We start from the raw sequence: 16,323 nt of genomic DNA on the forward strand, positions 1-16,323 counted from the left end.
ATTGACTGCTATTGTAGTGGAAACTATCAAGTACCCAATACACCTTCTGCTTAATGCTTCCCGTACAATCTTTTGAAATACCTTTTAAAAGTGACAACTGGAGTTATTGCCTGACCTAAGCCGCCTTCAACAGAGAGACGCATTAATACTAAGTAATATTTCATTTCAGAGCGATCGCTACATTGATAAATTATGTAACAAGACTTTGCTGGCAAAAAGAAATATTATAGCGGAAAGTTATATCTCAGGCTTTTATTAAAAACAAACCCAATATTAAACATGGAGACTTGCTAAATGGAAGAACAAGATGTTCGTGGATGTGCGCTGTCTGGTGTTCAGCCAGCACAAAAAGTTTTGAAGGTAGCAATGTTTTACCAGTATAAAATAAAGATTGATTATGCTGTCATGCAGCAGCGCAAGATACATACTTTCCAATCAAATATTTAATATTTAGTTTTACTTGTCCTTAAGGTTTTATTTGGAGTAAGTGAAATATCAAGAAACGTCCTCTGTGCTTTCAACTTGTAACTTTGACTTGTGCACCTGTAACTTTTTTCTATTAATAACACTACTTTTGCATTATTATATAATCAAAGGCAATTATTATTTATTCAGCAAAAAGCATGTTCGTATCTATAATGGATACAAGCTGGGTACAACGGGGCCCCTGAGTCCAAGGTGGCCCTCACCACACACCGTACCTCATACGCTGCACTTACCCCTCTACAGACGGGCACAGAGATCATCTGGAAAATTGTGCCTGCGACCAGAGCCGGTTCTAGGCATAGGCAAACTAGGCAAATACCTAGGGCATTTGGAATGCCTAGGGGCACAATCAGCTTCTGCTGATTAAAATGATATGCAGCATGCCTATAGTCTGTGTGTGACTACGGCTCTATCTGCATATGAAATGCATTACTAATGTGCGCCATTATGTGTATAAGGTGTACTACAGTACTTTGTGGCATAACATATAGAAAGGGCACTACTGTGTGGTCTAATGTGAATAAAGAGCAATATGGTGTGGTGTAACGTGAATAAGGGGCACTACCGTATGGAGTAACGTGATACTACTGTGTGATGTAAAGTGAATAAGAGACACTATTGCATGAATATATTTGCAGTGCTGGGTGGCGTCATTTCAACTGGGGGTATTATTGAATGTGCGCACTGTTTCTATTTAAAATATAGGGGGTAGCAGCACCAAAATGAGGACTGCTATGGGTGAGGGGTGATGGTGCTGGGAAAGGAGTACAGGGGCAGAGGCGGAACTAGCATCTGTGCAAGGGGCACCAGCCGAAATCTTGCCTAGGTCATCATATTGGTTTGGGCCGGCTCTGCCTGCGACATTTTTCTAGACATTTCTCCACCATCAGAGTCTACTCAGCATATACACCGGTGACAGAAGGCGCTCAGCACAGAGCCTGTACACCAGCCCCCTCCTTTCTTAAACCAGCTCTTGCAACAATCATATTACATACTACCAGCGGCGGCTCCTACCTTTGTGGAGGATGGGGGTTGCCGCTGGCCAGGTCCCAGGAGAGGAGGAAAACCGCTGCTGCTGCCAGCCGGGTCACTTGACCACACATGCTTAGTCAAGCCACCACTTGACTGCTCCCAGGAGATCGCAGCTGGAGGGAGGAAACACCTCCCAATTGAACTGCCTGTACTGGGGTTGACTGGCAGGTAGGACTTCTAATAGAAGTCATCACTGCCAGGGGATGTAGCTGTGCCCTGCGGTCAGGAGATTACCTCCCCCTGCATCCCAAACACACAGAATCCAGACAGTCTGTATGCCGAATAAATGGGACTGTTCCCACTCGTGGGTGTCCACGACACCCATAGAGTGGGAATAGGACATGTGGCGAGCGTACTTCATTACCCTTCCCCACCCCCCTTCCCCGCCGCCGGCATTCTGCATCAGGATGCTAACCGCCGGGATCTCGGCTGCCGGTAATGCCTACCCAACCCGCTGCCAGTCACTGTGTAGCCAGTGCAGTCACAGACTGCACCTGGCTCACTCCCTGCAGTGGCAGATGTTACTGGGGAGGCTGCAGCTCTGCAGCCTATAGGTAAAATCCGCAACTACATACTACTAGTACACAGAGTTTACCACAGTCCCTGCTGCTGTGGAGTTTAGTGTATGTTTATAGACTTTGGGAAAAATCAGTTTAAGGGAAGAATACAGAAGTACATGCAGGATACACCTGGTTAGAATTAACCTTAGAGCTGTGAGGCACCAATGCTAAACATTGTGCTACCATGCTGTCTGATGAATATTAGCCACACATGTATGCATTGTTATTTATTTTATGTTCCACAGCACTTCACAGAGAATTTTTAGCCATTCACATCAGTCTCTACCCAAGTGGAGCTTACAAGCTATATTCCCTACCACATGTACCATGCGAGCCCCCTTCTCTCCGCCATAATGCCAGAGTCTACTGCGCATGCGCAGGTCTCCGGGAACATGGAGCAAGTGCCTTGTTCCTGGAGACATCTCCAGTGCGCATGCGCAAATCACTCGGAAATGGCCGCGGTGGCCATTTTCCAAGTGATTTTTGTCCGCATTGCAGGACTGCCTTTGTGGGTGCAGTATGTGCGGTGTGGGCACACACTGCACCCATCTTAGAAATGCCTATGGCTCTGCTACTGCGTTTTACCAATATCCAACATACCAGGCGGTTGATTTTGCTTCTTACAAAACTAACCTGTGTGTGTTTTTGTGCGGTAGAGAATTTAAACTGTTAGCGCCAATGGGGCAAGGACTGATGTAAATGAGTATTCTCTTTTTCAGCACTGTGTAATATGTAAATCTTTGCTAATTAATATAGTACATCATAGACCATAATACTTGTGAAAGATCATAAAGGAGAGAAATGTTGAATTAAATCATGCAACTTACCTAAATGAATTGGATTTTTATTTGTGCATGTCCCCAGTTCTCTCTGCCAATACACTGAAATCAGTGCAGGTATAATTAAACTTTAATCTGATAAGGAACGAAAAACAGTTTTTATAAGACAGAATATTTTTCTTACATAGTATTATGATATTTTTTTTTTATTTTTTACTACAACTATTGAGTCATGTATTATTAACTTTATATACTGCATATTAGGTACAATTATTTTGGGAAGAATTAATACCCAGTTTGATTTTTCTATAATAATAATTTTCTGCTTATCATTTTCCATCAACAGACACAAAGCTGACAGACACTCTAGATTCACTGGCTTGATTAACGCATATTAACTTTCTAGAGCATAAAGCTTATCAGTATTATTACCGCACAGCATCAGGACATCAGTGGATCAGACAGTTGTTACAGAACTATTTCTTGAGCATGAATATTCTAAGGGTCACCTGCAGGTACTTCCAGCGCACTTCCGCTGCTAACAGACAGATGTTGCGAGATTCCGACGTGTTTCACAAGCCCTTTCCTATCACTGTTCTGCATATTTAATGTTAAACTGAAATATAATTCAATAAGTGTTTTGTTCATATGTTTGTAAATCCAGTCATCAGGACACAGAGACATGTGAGTTCACTGCTGTGCTGCTTTATTCCATCACCAACTACAGGCACACTGCACACTGGACCACCCACTTCCCAGCATCCCCCTGGTCCTAGGGACCATCACTGAAGATTCAGGCTTACACATGTTAGTATGGGAGTGTCTACAAATATTAAGCATTCTAATACACTAACATCACATCCTCTTTTCTTTAAAGATAAGCCCTGTACGTTTCAATGCAACAATTAACAACGTCATATTAAGAACATCATCTAACACGTTTCAATGAGTCTCTCAGGTCTGCGTATTTCCCTTTTGGGTCTTTCACACACAGTCTGTGTTTCATCGACCATGTTGGACCTTTCTAGAATCGTGGTTTGTTCACCATTATGAGGATCATCATACATGTCAGATGAAGGGCATTCTTCAGTCATGTTCTCTTCATTATGGTTAGGTTGAGATCTTAAATCCACCCGATTTCTTCTTACTTCCGTTCCATGCTCTGTACGTATAGTATAAGATCTTGGTGCTATTTGTGCTTGCACAATACCTTTCTGCACCCAAATACCTTTCTCGTGATCTCTGAGACGGACTTGGTCACCCGATTTTAGATCAGATAAGCGTTTTGTTCGTCTGTCATGGAACAGTTTCTGTTTCGCCTGTTGACGTTCCTTACTCAGTCTGACCAACGCTGAGTTATGTGTATTAAGCAGTTCATCATGTATAGGGAGATTTGCTCTAATCCTCCTTCCCATCAGCATTTGTGCAGGAGAAAGTCCATTCTGTAAAGGTGTACTGCGGTAGATTAAAAGACTTTTGTAGAAATCTTCTTTACCTTCTTGAGCTTTTTTCATGAGACTCTTTACAGTTTTTACTGACCTTTCCACCAACCCATTTGAGCGTGGATAGTGGGGACTTGACATAGTATGAACAAATTCCCACTCATCAGCAAATTGTCCAAATTCAGCACTAGAAAACTGAGGACCATTGTCAGTGAACACTTCCATAGAAACACCATGCCTTGCAAAGATTGACTTCATGCAATTGATTACGGCTTTACTAGTAGTTGTATGTAGTGTCTTCACCTCAGGGTAGTTAGAGTAATAATCAGTCACAACAATGTATGTTTTCCCATTACAATCAAACAAATCTGCGCCAACTTTCTGGTACGGTCTCTCTGGCACTGCGTGAGGACTCAGTGGCTCGACTTGTTGTTTCGGTCTATACGTAAGACATAATTCACATGTAGCTGTAGTCTGTGCTATGTCTTGGTTCATTCTTGGCCAATACATAACTTCACACGCTCTCCGCTTACATTTTTCTTCTCCTAAGTGGCCTTCATGTATCTTGCACAGCATAGTTTTTCTTAGTCGTGCAGGTATGACAAACCTATTGCCTTTGTAAATAATACCATCGACAACTGTAAGGTCACTGCGGTACATCCAATAATCATGAATAGACAGTGGGCATGCATGTTTTTCTGCTGGCCAACCTTTCAGAATGATATCTTTCAACACTTTCATTGTGTCATCTGTCTCAGTTTCTTTACTAATCTGTTCTTGTCTTGCAAGAGACACTGGAAGAGAAGCTACGATCAAATTAACATAGGCTTCTATCTCTTCATACATCAGACTTTTGGAACCTTCACTTTTGTCCACAGCACGAGAAAGTGTACCAGCAATGTACATGTATTTGCCGGGACAGTACAGCAAGTGTACATAATATTTCTGTAGTCTGATAAGCATTCGTTGAATTCTCATGGGACAGTCATGTAATGATTTAGTCATGATAGCTACCAATGGCTTGTGGTCAGTTTCCACTGTAAATGTTTGACCATACACAAACTGATGAAATCGCTCACATGCATATGTGATCGCTAGAAGTTCTTTTTCTATCTGAGCATACCTTGTTTCAGCACCTGTCAGTGCTCTTGATGCATAGATTACTGGTTGCCATGTATCCTCATGTTCTTGTAACAGCACTGAGCCTAGGCCAAATTGCGAAGCATCTGCTGAAATTCTTATTCTTTTCGCAGGATCAAAGAATTTTAGCACTGGTTGCTCTGTAATGATCTGTTTCAAGTTTTGCCAACTTTCTTCTTGTTCATGTGACCACATCCACTCGTTATCTTTGTCCAACAACCATCTAAGAGAGGCTGTTCGTTCAGAGAGTTGAGAAATAAACTTTCCTAAGTAAGTAATCATTCCTAGGAATTTTCTGACGTCGTCTTTGTTGTTAGGACGTTCCATGTTCACTGTGACTGATATTTTCCTTGGGTCTGGTTTTACACCTTGATCCGAGACCACGTTGCCCATAAAGGTAAGTGTATTCACGCCAAATTCACATTTGTTCTTGTTTAGCTTTAGATTCACTTTCTTGACAAGTTCCATTACTTGTCTCTATCTAGAATCATGTTCTTCCTTTGTAGATCCCCAAATAATGTCATCCCTCATTGTTTCAACACCTGGAATATGTTCAAAAATCATGTGTATCTTTTTGTGATATACTTCTGGAGCAGACAATATTCCATATGGTAGTCGAAGAAATCTGTATCGACCTTCTGGTGTATTAAATGTACAAAGCTTTTAGCTGGCCTCATCTAGCTTCATTTGCCAGAATCCTGAAGATGCGTCCAATTTACTGAACCATTTTGCTCCCGCAAATTGCGACATGATTTCATCTCTGGTTGGTAGTTTGAAATGTTCTCGTTTACTAGCTTTTTTTAAATCTCTGGGGTCTAGACATATTCTGAGTTGTCCATTTTTATTTTCAACAATTACTAAGGAGCATACCCATTCAGTAGGCTCATCGACTTTCTGTATCACACCCAAGGCTTCCATGCGATTTAACTCTTATTTCAGTTTTTCTCTCAGTGCAAACGGCACTTTTCTAAAAGGGTGTAGCACTAAAGAAACTTGCGTGTCTATATTTATTTTATGCTCTCCTGGCAAACAACCTAGACCTTCAAACAAGTCTCTGTATTCTGTAAACATTGATTTGCAGTCATCTTCTACTTGTGATGTCACCATAAAAACTTTCTTTAGCAAGCTTAGTTTCTCACAAGAACTTAATTCTAGAATCGGTTGCACATTTTTATCCACAATCAGTACAGATGTTTTAAACTGTTGTCCCCTATATTTCAGTCACTAAGCATGTACCTTTCACAGGAATTTCCTCCCCAGTGTACCCTGTAACGTTCACTTTGGCTGGATGAATTTTAGGTTTTACTCTAAAAGTCTTATAGTCTTGAAATGATATTAAATTCACCTGCGCCCCAGTATCAAGCTTAAAGGGAATGACAATCTTGTTCACAGTTAAAGGGACAATCCATTCTTTCTTATCTGCACTGCAAAGTTCAATGCAATGCACAAAGAATTCCTCTGCTTGTTTAACAGCATGCACATTGGTTGTTTCCCTTTTCAGTTTACAGCATTTGGCAAAGTGATTAAGTCTACCACATTTCATGCAGGTTTTACCATAAGCAGGGCACATTTTAGGATTGTGAGCATTTGCACATCTACTATACATTTCCTTATTAGACTGTGGCTTAGACGGCTTCATTCTTGAGAATGGAGGTTTGCTTGGCTCTGTTGTCTGCACTACATGTACATCAGCATCAGCTTCCTTGTGCAACGTTTTGGCTTGAAATCTAGTTATTTCTGCAGATCTGCACATAGTCACTGCCTTTTCTAGTGTTAGGTCTTGCTCTCTCAGCAATCTCTCTCTGAGTCTATTATCAGGTATTCCACAGACAATACAATCTCTAATTAGTGAATCCTTTAATCACCAAACTCACACGTTTTACTGAGTGATTGCAGCTCTGTAACATACTGATCAAATCCATCTACAGACTTCTGATCACATGTGAAAAACTTATATCTTTCATATGTCACATTTTTCCTTGGCACAAAGTAATCTTCAAACTTTTGCATTATAGAAGATAGCACCATATTATGCCCCTCAGCAAACTGAAAACTATTATAAATGTCCAGCACATCCTCTCCTATCACATAAAGGAAAATGGATGCCTTCGTTTTGTCAGCCTCTGTATCAGCTCCACATGCAGCAAGATATATATTAAACCTTTGCTTAAATCTTTTCCAGTTTTCAGACAAGTTACCAGACATCAGCATGCCGGTTGGAGGAGCCAGTTTATCCATGGTTACTCACTGTTTGAAGAGAGGAGCACACGGCAGGTTTTGCAGACACTGAGTATCACAGCCTTTCAGACTTCTGCAAGATTCTTTCACACTCTGAGAGCACTAGCAGTCCAAGTTAAACTTCTTCTGACACCATGTTTTGTTCATATGTTTGTAAATCCCGTCATCAGGACACAGAGACATGTGAGTTCACTGCAGTGCTGCTTTATTCCATCACCAACTACAGGCACACTGCACACTGGACCACCCACTTCCCAGCATCCCCCTGGTCCTAGGGACCATCACTGAAGATTCAGGCTTACACATGTTAGTAAGGGAGTGTCTACAAATATTAAGCATTCTAATACACTAACATCACAATAAGTATATTAAAATGTTTATTTAACGTACTGTATGTTGTTTTCTTATTACATGTGGCTGGTTATTCATCAGTCTAACTCCCACGTAATGTAATTCTTACACACATACAAAGCATTTACTTATGTGCAAAAGAGATACAGTCATTAGGTCAACAATAACAATGGTGACAAAACAATGACGACAGTTATGATGTCAGTATTGTTAAAATGTTGCCAGGTAACGTGACGGCATTCTCAGAATGCTGACATTAGGATTAAGTTGTGGGATATAAGGGTTTGGGTTAGGCACAAGGGTGAGGTTAGGGTTAGGCTGCGGGAAGGTTAGGTTTAGGCACTAGGGGGAGGATTAATGTTAGGGATTAGGGATCGGGCTAGTGTACTCACTGGAACACCACCCTGTCATATGGCTCCGCTGTAGCTGACACACATCAGCTGGAACCTAGAAGACACCGCTGGAGCCTCTGCAGCCATCGGTGGAAGGTAAGTCATCTCTGGACAACCAGGGACAATATGTTGACATTTCTTTAGTGTAGACATGCATGTTAACATTAGAACATGTGGACATTCTCATGTTGACATTATGAATGTTGACATATAATTATCACCCCCCCCTCCGAACACCATTGCTAAACGACACAACTGCACTGTGGGATGTCTTCATATCATAAACAAGGTTGTATTGAGGATCTCCTGGACTATTATCTCTGTTTAACTTTTGTGCTCACTAACCTCACCTGTCAGTGCTGTTGTCATCTCTGCTCAGCTGCTGGTCCCATGCAGCCTAATCGTCAATGTCCTGGTCCATAAGGCTGATTCTGAGTTGAACACAAAGTGGCTGTAATTGATCAATTGACCAAACAGAAACAGACATCTCGCCATTTTGCAGGATTTTATTGGGTTTTGCACAGTTTACCTAAACTTGGCAAACAAATAGTATAGCAATTCCCACTAGTGTTATTAATGAGCACTACTCATAACTGCTAGTCGGGATTCCGGTCACAATACCAATGCCGGGATCCTGAACCCTGACTATCCCGCCGGTCGGCATGCCGACCAACAGGGACTATTCCCACTCGTGGGTGTCCACGACACCCATAGAGTGGGAATAGAACGTGTGCGGAGCGCAACGAGCCACCGAGCCCGCTGTGGAGCGAGCCCACAAGGGGTTTCGCTGCGCTCGCCCCCCTCTTCTGCAATCTACAAGCCGGGATCCCGGCATTGGTATGGTGACCGGCGGCCTCCCAACCCAACACTGCTAGTCCATGGCCACAAACTGTTCAAGGCTAAATTATAACCAAAGATTTAGATAAATAGATAGATGATGACTCCAGTCCAATTATTCTTATAATATTTCATTTACAGAGCTCACAATGTGCTCACCTGGTGACAAAACTCCTTGACCAACACCTAAAAAGGCCAACAATTGTTTCATTGGCATAATATTGCCTTTGCAATTTGGACCGACAGGAAAGCACACTGGGAGTAATTCAGAGTTGATTGTACCAGCAAATTTGTTAGCAGTTGGGAAAAAACCATGTGCACTGCAGGGGGAGCAGATATAACATGTGCAGAGAGAGTTAGATTTGGGTGGGTTATTTTGTTTCTGTGCAGGGTAAATACTGGCGGCTTTATTTTTACACTGCAATTTAGATTTCAGTTTGAACACAACCCACCCAAATCTAACTCTCTCTGCACATGTTATATCTGCCCCCCCCCCTTCCTGCATTGCACATGGGGGGTAATTCCAAGTTGATCGCAGCAGGACATTTTTTAGCAGTTGGGCAAAACCATGTGCACTGCAGGGGAGGCAGATATAACATGTGCAGAGAGAGATAGATTTGGTTGTGGTGAGTTCAATCTGCAATCTAAATTGCAGTGTAAAATAAAGCAACCAGTATTTACCCTGCACAGAAACCAAATAACCCACCCAAATCTAACTCTCTCTGCAAATGTTATATCTGCCCCCCTGCAGTGCACATGGTTTTGCCCAACTGCTAAAAAATTTCCTGCTGCGATCAACTTGGAATTACCCCCATGATTTTGCCCAACTGCTAACAAATTTGCTGCTGCGATCAACTCTGAATTAGGCCCACTGTCTTTGTCTTTGTTTATTAAAATGTTATCTTTGTTTATTATAATTTTCAGAATACTATGAAATTAAATGGCTTTTTAGAAAATGGCCGGATTCTGTGATCTAAGTGTGTTCAACACTTTCTGCAGCTACTGTACTTTGTATATCAAACTCTAAAACGAAATAAAACTACTAAAAAGTAAATGGCTTGCACTTCCTTCGAGAAATTTGGTACAGATCTGCACACCGTAATCACTGAGTCTCACAAAATGTGCCTCTATTAAGTTTTATATTTAGCCATGCAAATTATGCAGATAAGCAGTTGTGTCATTCAGAGCTGCATCAGGTGCACGGGGCATATTTTCAGTGCTGCTCATTAGTTTAACAACTGTAGCATAAATCAAGACTTTGAGTTGAAAAATCTTTTTAATCTTTTCCAATCTTGCTCGAAACACCGTCTACTTTGCACAGTTTCCACAAAAGCCTCCATATTGCCTGTTAAATTATTTCTATTATGGAAGTTTGTTGGACGCAGAAACAAAAGAGTCAACCCCTCTGTGATCATACTAATGCGGCAGCTTAATGTTTCATTAACTTTTCCCAAGTCAGACACTTACGGGTATATTTACTAAGTGCAGGATTTTGAAAGTTGAGATGTTGCCCATAGCAACTTACCTGATTATAGCTATTAACTTCTAGAACAGGGGTGGGGAACCTTTGGCCCTCCAGCTGTTGTTGAACTACACATACCAGCATGCCCTGCTACAGTTTTGCTATTTGGCCATGCTTTAAGTGTTGCAGGACATGCTGGGATGTGTAGTTCAACAACAGTTGGAGGGCCACAGGTTCCCAACCACTGTTCTAGAAGGTGCTAGATAAATGATCAGTAGAATCTGATTGGTTGTTATATACAACATCTCCACTTCTAAAAACCCACACTTTAGTCAATACACCCATTACGCAGTATTCAGACATAAACCTCTCAGCAGGAAAAATGTATGTAAAGAATCCTCCCTTGCGGGTATATTTATTAAAATTATTTGTACTAAAATAATGTGAAAAAGGGTGTTTCACAGGAATGTACTAAAGGGCAATTGGAGGAGAATTTGCTAAATTTTCCTTCAATTCCTTAATTTCACATTCCAGATTGCATTTCCCATTCTTATAAAAGGAAAGACGATCTGGCCGAATGTACTACAGGTTGAGTATCCCCTATCCAAATATTCTGAAATATGGAATCTTCCGAAATACGGATTTGTTTGAGTGAGAGTGAGATAGTGAAATCTTTGTTTTCTGATGGCTCAATGTAAACAAACTATGTTTAACACACAAAGTTATTAAAAATATTGTATTAAATGACCTCCAGGCTGTGTGTATAAGGTGTATTTGAATCATAAATGCATTCTGTGCTTAGACTTAGGTCCCATCGCCATGATATCCAATTATGCAGGGGCAAACGCAGGATTTTTTGAGGGGGGTTTCCGTATTATATATATATATATATATATATATATATACACACATACACACACACACACACACACACACACACATGCAGTATGGCGGCACTCAGAGTCCTTCAATGCTAAGAAAAATCTGCTTTTATTTTCAACGTTTCGGGCCCATGCCCTTCGTCAGGACGGCATAGGCCTGAAACGTTGAAAATAAAAGCACATATTTCCCAGCATTGAAAGACGTAAGGATGGGGACGTTAGGGCGACTACTGGTGTCAGTGATTATATATACACACAATCTACACCAGTATGTATAGTAAAAAGGTAATTCTTTAGTATGTAAAAAAAAATATTTATAACAATAAGAGACAGCAAGGTTTAAAATATGTCACACAGGATTATATAAAACAGACCCCAAAAAATGTAAGAAATTGAAACAGTTGAAAAAATACGCCTAAATTTAAAAAGTCAAACTACCATATTTAAAACAGAGTAGTTAAAAAGTATTTTGGAGAGTAACCATAGAAAATGCTTATCTTTTTGAGGTGAGGTGCATTCAGGATTCCCAACGCATTTTGTCCGCTGGACTTTGGAGTTGTGGAGGGGTGGGGTACCCAGCAGTGGTGGTAGGGGCATTGCCAGTGAAAATGGGGCATGTCGACATGACACGACCCCATTTCTCGTCACTCTGGGAATATTAATTTACATTCCATATGCACCTTACCTTTATGGTGGTTTCTCTTAATAATGAGGAACCTCTGAAGAATTGTATCCTCCCTGGTCAGACAGCGTCTTTAGTCAGTATTTACTATTCATGTAGGAAATCACATGGTCTGGAAGATGCCTGTTTATGTAGGAATATAACCAAAGTAATTGTCATACAACAGATGATCAATCAGACCCATGCCACTAGTGTCACCTTCTACTCCCTGCATCTCTCAGCCACACCATCATATCCCCCCCGATACTCTCTGCCACACCGTCATTTCCCCATAGCGTCTCTCATCCTTCGTTCCTCCACTCCTTCATTTTGTGTTTCTCAGCCTGCACTCCCCCTCCTTCATTCTGTGTCTCTTAGCCTGTGCCCCCCCCCCTTCATTCTGTCTCTCTCAGCCTGCATTCCACTCCCCTTCATTTTGTCTCTCTCTGCCTGCATTCCACTCCCCTTCATTCTGTCTCTCTCAGCCTGCACCCCCCCCCCTTCATTTTGTTTCTCTCAGCCTGCATATCCCCCTTCATTCTATCTCTCAGCCTGTATTCCCCCCTTCAGTCTGTCTCTCTCAGCCTGCATCCCCCCTTTATTCTGTCTCTCTCAGCCTGCATCCCCCCTCCCTTCATTCTGTCTCTCAGCCTGCATTCCCCCTCCCTTCATTCTGTCTCTCTCAGCCTGCATTCCCCCTCCTTCATTCTGTCTCTCAGCCTGCATTCCCCCCACCCTTCATTCTGTCTCTCAGCCTGCATTCCGCCCCCCTTCATTCTGTCTCTCAGCCTGCACCCCTCCTTCATTCTGTCTCTCTCAGCCTGCATTCCCCCCTTTCATTCTGTCTCTCTCAACCTGCATTTCCCCCACCTTCATTCTGTCTCTCTCAACCTGCATTTCCCCCACCTTCATTCTGTCTCTCTCAACCTGCATTTCCCCCACCTTCATTCTGTCTCCATCAGCCTGCATTCCCCCCCCCCCCCCCATTCTGCCTCTCTCAGCCTGTATTCTCCCCCTCCCCCTCTTCATTCTGTCTCTCTCAGCCGGCATTCCCCCCTTCATTCTGTCGCTCTCAGCCTGCATTCCTCCCCTTCATTCACTCTCTCTCTCAGCCTGTATCCCCCCCTTCCCCCTCTTCATTCTGTCTCTCTCGGCCTGCTTCCCCCATCCTTAACTCTGTGTCTCTCTCACTTACTTACCCTCCACTCCAGGCAAAGCAAGGCAGGCATGCATGCAGGAGGCGGAAGCAGCAGCTCTTCCTTCCTGCTATGATGCTGCGCTCCCAGCTCGCAGCATTAAACAAGGAAGAACCGCTGCTTTTGGCTGTGTGCCCATTGGACAGACCCGGCCCCGGGTGGGTGTGTAGCTAGCTCATGGAGTCAGCGGGGGTGCGGGCTTGATTGCGGCGCTTCTTGCCGGGGAGTAGGGGGTGTGGATGCCGGCGCCGCGGATGTATCTCTCTCTGCCAAATCAGTGGATGGGATGGGGGTGCGGGTGTGAGTGCGCGGCTCTATTTGGTGTCACCCCATGGAAAGGTGACATTAGGGTGTGGGCCGCACCCCTGCTCCCCCGTCATGGTGCCACTGCATCCCTGCAATGTATTCGATTTTCGAAGTGCGGATAGGGGCAAATTTTACACATTCCATCTGTATCAAAATATTAATAAGATCCAGTCACTGAGTCTAATAAAGTTCAGAAACAATTAGCAACAATGTCTCACGACATCTGTCTCCAGATGATACTTTGGGAAATGTAAGCCTTTTGTGCAAATGGTATAGCTGTTATCCTAAACAAGAATCAGATAGAGGATATATGTATATACTAATAATAATCCAGAACTACTAACGAATTTATAATGGGTGCAGTGTGAGCAGTGCACACAGGTACCCCGGGTCCAAATTGACCTGCACCGTACACCCTGCACCCATTATTTTTAATACTTTCCCAACGGAGTCCCACTGCGCAGCAGTGCTGCTGCAGAAATCACTGGTGAAATGGTGAGGTGCCATTTTCCCAGTGATTTGTGCAAGCGCAGTAGAAAAATCACTGTGAGAATGGCCGCGGCAACATTTTCCCACCGATCTGCACATGCGCTATACACTCTGGGACTGCGCTAGGGTGCACTTACAGCATTTTAAAGCTAGCTAACCAATGCTACTAATCAGCTTGGCTGCAGTTCATTTCATGGGCAGTACAGATGGTGTAATGGTTAGCATTACTGCCTCACTGCACTGAGGTCATGTGTTCGATTCCCACCATGGCTCTACCTGTGCGGAGTTTGTATATTCTCCCGTACTTGCGTGGGTTTCCTCCCACAATCTACTGGTAGGTTAATTAGCTCCCAACAATTTTTTTTTTAACCCTACTGTGAATGTGTTTGCGTGTACATGTGGTAGGGAATATAAATTGTAAGCTCCACTGGGGCAGGGACTGATGTGAATGGGCAAAATATTCTCTGTAAAGCGCTGCGGAATATGTGTGCGCTACATAAATAACTGGCAATAATAATTCTATTAATAATAGTTTCTGACCTTAAAGAAAACCTGGACTGAATCAATGTTCAACTGCTGTTTCACATTTAAACAAGTGAAATCATGCCACAATATATTTTTCATGTTTTAATGTATGAGCATTATGACAGTGACTGATTTTTTATTTTAACATACACTGTTTTGTTAGTCATATAGTGTATCTTCCACCCAGTGGCGGAACCAGTGAGCGGTGGGCCCAGGTGCGACAAAATGCTTTGGGCCCCCCCATCCCATCCAAGTCCACCCCCTCACCCCTGGAGAGGATCTGGTGAGGGGGACCTGCTCAGGGCCAGGGAAATGGATACCTAACAACAGTGCCGTAACTAGACATTTTAGTGCTGTGTGCAAGAAACGGCATCGGAGTCCCCCCTCTATGTAAAAATAGGGGCAGTGCAAAAAATATGGGGCGTGGCTTCGTGGGGAAGGGGTGTGGCCACAAAATTATACCAATTCATATAACGGTGCACAGTAGTCTCCATTATTCAAATTACGCAGCACAGTAGCACCGCTACACCAGGTTGAGCCCCTTTTACAGATTACGGTAGACAGATTCCCCTTTTTACACATTACGGCAGACAGCGTCCCCTTTTTACACATTACGGCAGACAGCGTCCCCTTTTCTACACATAACGTCAGACAGCGTCACCTTTTTACACATTACGGCAGACAGCGTCCCCTTTTTTACACATTACGGCAGACAGCGTCCCCTTTTTACACATTACGGCAGACAGCGTCCCCTTTATAAACATTACAGCAGAGTCCCTTTTTTTACACATAACAGCAGACAGCGTCCCCTTTTTTACACATAGCGGCAGACAGCGTCCCCTTTTTTACACATTACGGCAGACAGCGTCCCCATTTTACACATAATGGCAGACAGCGTCCCCTTTTTACACATTACGTCAGACAGCGTCCCCCTTTTTACACATAATGGCAGACAGAGTCCCCTTTTTACACATAACGGCAGATAGCGTCCCCTTTTTTTACACATTACAGCAGACTGCATCCCCTTTTTACACATAACGGCAGACAGCGCCCCCTTTTTTACACATTACGGCAGACAGCATCTCCCTTTTTACACATTACGGCAGACAGCATCCCCATCTTACACATTACGGCAGACAGCGTCCTCTTTTTACACATTATGGCAGACAACTCCCCCTTTTTACACATTAAGGCAGACAGACAGAATATATAGATAGATGGATAGATAGATAGATAGATAGATAGAAAGAATAGATTATATTTACTGTCTCCGCTGGCAGTTAGGCTCCTCGGTGCAGTTTGATGGCGAATGATGATCCCGGGCAGGGGAGAAGAAGGAGGAGGGAGGGGGACTCGGGAGCCGCAGCAGCGCTATGTAATTGGTGGAGGCGCTGCTGCTGCTGTCCCTCTCCTTCACCATAGGCTGTCCTCCGACACTGTGAATGCTGGGAAGTGCAGCTCCAAAACGGAATCCCTCACTCCTCCTCCTCCAAACAACGCGTTTCGGTCAATCGGTGACCTTGCTCAAGATTGGATCCAATCAGTA

The 16,323-nt window shown here is 43.1% G+C and overlaps 1 long non-coding RNA gene across 1 annotated transcript in view; it reads right to left on the minus strand.

Moving 5' to 3' along the window:
• Positions 1–2,905: 2,905 nt before the first annotated feature.
• LOC134986915 (uncharacterized) overlaps positions 2,906–16,323 on the minus strand; it is a 28,359-nt gene continuing 14,941 nt past the window's right edge. Inside the window, exons 2-4 of the long non-coding RNA XR_010193075.1 lie at positions 12,286–12,405; positions 8,771–8,851; positions 2,906–2,992 (exon numbers count right to left, since the gene is read on the minus strand). This is a non-coding gene — a long non-coding RNA (uncharacterized LOC134986915). The remainder of the gene's footprint in view (positions 2,993–8,770; positions 8,852–12,285; positions 12,406–16,323) is intronic.

The sequence above is a fragment of the Pseudophryne corroboree genome, chromosome 1 (genome assembly GCF_028390025.1).
Source record: "Pseudophryne corroboree isolate aPseCor3 chromosome 1, aPseCor3.hap2, whole genome shotgun sequence".
In the NCBI taxonomy this organism is placed as follows: Eukaryota; Metazoa; Chordata; class Amphibia; order Anura; family Myobatrachidae; genus Pseudophryne; species Pseudophryne corroboree.